We start from the raw sequence: 3,712 nt of genomic DNA on the forward strand, positions 1-3,712 counted from the left end.
AGCACAGGGCCTGGTGGGAGCAAGTCCTCTGTGAACCAAGCCATCTGCAAGTGTTTCCCTTCATCCGCTCTTCTCCTCACTTCACTGGAGTGACTGTCACAGTCCCCAGGGGTCCCAGCTCCCAACCACCTATGTGCACTCTTCATCTCTCACTCAGCCTTGTACGCTTTGTCACCTGTGTCTCTGCCTCACCTCTATAAAGGGGGACTAATGAGAGGGCTTGTCACAGACAGTTGTGTGACAGTGTCCTCATCCATGTAATGCTCAGATGAAATCATGCACGTGAAGGTTCTGACCTGGCTGGGCCTCAGGTCAATGTCTGCCCCAGCCACGCGCTAGGGAACTGTGTCAGCGAGGTGACCTCCTCGGGCCCCCTCCCTGCACGTGGCGGTGTGCTCAGGCTGAAGGGGACAGCACGCCTCTCTCCTCCTGTTCCCTCAACTGTAGGAAGCACCCTGCTCCCGTCTGGCCCCAGCCTCCCGACCTCCACTCGTCACCGACAGAAGCACTCCATCCTTTGGTCCTTTGAGCCTTCCAAAAGATGGCTCCCGTGGCTCACAGCCCTTCTCCAGCGTTCTTTTTAAAGCACAGTTAATTTTGCTTTGCAAATGTGTGAGCCCTTGGGGTTAATTAGAGGAGGTGTGGAATGTGAGAGGGAGAGCAAGAAAATTCTGAGCCTGTCAGGACTCCTGCCTTTGCACTCTGCCACAGACTCACAGAACTGGGTGGTCTAGTCCCAGCCCTTCATCTCACAGCTGGAGAAACTGGAGCTCATGGGGAGGTGCTGACCCACGTTCGGAGACCAGACCAGGCAAATCCCAGGTGGCCTCACTTCCATGCTCTTCCCCGGCACTCACGCTCCTGTCCGCGTTTGCCGTGACTTGTTTATGACGACGTGGGTTCTCTGCGGTAAATACTGCGGCATCACCCGGCAGTGGAGTCGGCCAGGCCAGGTTTACATCATGGATACAGGAGTGAACCAAGGTCACCCCCTGGAGGCCAAGTTGTTTCCTGCATGAACGGGAGTGGGTGGGTAATAATACCTCTCTCAGGGTTATTGGGAAGATTAAGCAATATAATGCAATAAGCACGTGGGATGCTGATGGGACGAGAGAAACACTTGTGTTTTCCTCCTTTCCCTCACCTGTGTTGCTCAAAACTAAATTTTAAAAAAATTATTTTTTAAGTTAGGGGGTGTTTTGTTGCTGTTGTTTTCTGTTTGGTGTCTTATCTGTGCTTGGTCAAATCTACCCCCTCTCCAAGCTCACTCTACCCAAAAAGGATGAGACCAGCCAAAGGCATGGGGCCCCCCAGGGCAGGTGGGGGGACGCTGGTTCTCTATGGGTTTACATGTGACTTTTTTTTCTTTTAGATTTGTTCTTAGGTCTGGCTACTCACCTGAAAGTAGTAAATACACAGTCCTTGTCTCCAGGAGGCTAAACCTGTGGAAAAGCAAGGTACCAGACCAGGGTGGCACCCACAGTGCAGGGAGCGGGTGGGATGACGAGGGCTGAGGGACCATGTCCAGGAGGAGCAGTGGCAGTGGGCATCCCAGTCACTCGCTTACTGCCGTCAGCTCTTGGGCCTGCCCGGGGCGATGCTCTCTGTCCACCACCCTGGGAACCCAGGATGCCAGGCTATGATGACAAGGGATGAATTCTTCCAGAAGCCTGGGCCCTGCCTAGCCTCTGCCTCCCCATTGCCTGAGCAAATGCTGATCATGAAGTGCAAACACCAACATTTCCCTGCAGCCTGAGGATACTCACACTTCCTAAGGGGTGGACACAGGCACATATGGCAGACTACAGGCTCCCCGATGATCCAGTACCCAGGCCCGGCTTGGTGACTGACATTAGACGAAACAATAAAATGGAAGACCTACTGCCAGGGGACTGCTGGACCTCCTGGCTCCTGCCCGTGAACTGGCCTGCAGACCTCACACTGCCCCCACCCAGAGACAGGGGCCCAGTCCTGGCTCCTCACTGGTTTCTTCCTGCCCTGACCTCTTGCACTTCCTGCCCTCACCTAAGGGACATGCCCTGCTCCCATCTGCTTAGTCTCGATGCCACATCTGGCTGCACATCAGCATTATCTAGTGATGGCCCCAACGCAGAACAATGAAATCAGAACCTCTGTGAGGGGGGGCTTGGGGCCTGGACTCCCTCAGGTGATTCTGATACGAGACCAAGGTTGAGCCACTAGGTAGCTCCTCCCCATGTAGGGGGCCTAGCTGAAGTCCCATTCCTCCAGGAAGCCTTCCTGGCTTACCCCTGTGCAGGTGACCATCCTCCTCTGGGAGCCTGGGGGCCATACAAGGAGCAGTTACTGGACACTGATGACAGCCTGCTTTGTGTGAGGTAGTAATTAGGAAGCAGAATCAAGGCTTTGCCTCACACTAGCTGCATATCCTTGGTCAGGTTACCAAACTTCTCTGAGACTGTTTCCTCACTGGCAAAATGGGCATTAATAATAGTACCTACTTCATGAGCTGGTATAAGATGTTTCCACTGACCAATTCAACCTCAAGGACCCCACACCTCCCCATGGCACCCCTACTCCCAAAACTATAGGTCCCCACAAACCCAGAGAATGAACCAGTTTCCAAGGATCTCCATCTCCATCTCCAACCTACTTTCTCGCTTCTAGGCAAGTCACATCTATCTTTACACTTCCTTCCAGGAAGACTTCTGAGCCTCCAAGTCTGACCTTGCCGGTGACAGTGAGAAGTATCAGAGAACAGAAAACCAGCGCACACAGCCTCCCCCACAGGAGATAGCTCCTCTTCCTTAGGATCTATTCCAGCCAGATGGGCAAAGTCTGCTCTAAGGGCTGGCACAGGGGGCATAGCTAGACATTTATGCAGGGTCTTCACTGCTGAGAAAGCACTTCTTTTTTTTTTTTCTTTTTAGTATATGTGCTGCTAAAGCGAGCACGAGAAAGCACTTCTATGTGATTTTTGTGAGATGACTTCTCCACCTCTGCAGATGACTTGACCAAGGTCATGGTTAGCAGGTTCTAGGGCTAGAGTTAAGAGTATTAAGAAATTAGGAACAATAGAAATATTAAAAAATAGAGAAATGATTAAATTCATTAGAGCACATCCATAGTGTGGAATACTATGCAAGTACTAAAGTCATGTTGGGGTGGGGGAGAGGGATAAATTAGGAGTTTGAGATTAAAATATACATACTACCATAAATAAAATAGATAATTAACAAGGATCTATGTATAGCACAGGGAACTACATTCAATAACCTTTAATGGAAAAGAATCTAAAAAAGAATATATATATTCTTTACTGAATCACTTTGCTGTATATCTGAAAATAACCAACATTGTAAATCAACTATATTTCAATAAAAGTTTTTAAAAAGTCATGTCTTCAAATAATTTTTTAGGAAAAGGTTCATAATAGGCTGAATTTTAAAAAGCAGAATATAGAGTTTGATCTCTGCTTTGCGATATAGATATACTTATTGGCCTATCTACAAATACATATAGCACATATATTTATAATAATACCAAAAATGTTTCTAAGTTGCTTCTGGTCCTCCCTCAGTAAATCGGGCCCCTTCTCACAGCCCCATCCTCATGGAGGTCTAACATATGAAATTGAATAAGAGAAGCCTGCTGACCACAAGCCTGAACTCTGGGACCTTGTTTTATGAAAAATGACACCGAGGGAGAGAATAATCAGAGCACTGCCAGTAGG

The sequence above is a fragment of the Dama dama genome, chromosome 15 (genome assembly GCF_033118175.1).
Source record: "Dama dama isolate Ldn47 chromosome 15, ASM3311817v1, whole genome shotgun sequence".
Taxonomy (NCBI): Eukaryota; Metazoa; Chordata; class Mammalia; order Artiodactyla; family Cervidae; genus Dama; species Dama dama.